Raw genomic sequence first — 279 nt, forward strand, 5'->3', positions numbered from 1 at the left:
TTGGTTGCTTGGGATGCACCATTCTTGGTACCGCCCCTTTGTGAAATGTGGCGCTTTGAATGCGTGCTAGCAGTTGGGTTATTCTCCTGTCTGTCGTGTGCTGGCTGTTGGCCAGTTTTCAGGTTTGTGCCTGTTTTAAAAAATGCCTTTTTGCTTGTTAAATGGAGAGGCTTATTACCTTTCTTTGTTTTTAGATATGGGCCTGCAAGTAGCTGTAATCCTGCGTGGTGAGCGACCATGTGTATTGCAGCATTGTACTGTTTTCTTGGTAGGTATGGG

At 45.5% G+C, this 279-nt stretch overlaps 1 protein-coding gene across 1 annotated transcript in view; it reads right to left on the reverse strand.

The window, feature by feature from the left end:
* The window catches only part of LOC107729417 (paired box protein Pax-6-like), a 6,273-nt gene that overhangs the window by 1,614 nt on the left and 4,380 nt on the right, over positions 1-279 (reverse strand). The gene's annotated exons all lie outside the window — the stretch shown is intronic.

This window comes from Sinocyclocheilus rhinocerous, unplaced genomic scaffold, assembly GCF_001515625.1.
Source record: "Sinocyclocheilus rhinocerous isolate Xijiao unplaced genomic scaffold, SAMN03320098_v1.1 scaffold697, whole genome shotgun sequence".
Classification (NCBI taxonomy): domain Eukaryota; kingdom Metazoa; phylum Chordata; class Actinopteri; order Cypriniformes; family Cyprinidae; genus Sinocyclocheilus; species Sinocyclocheilus rhinocerous.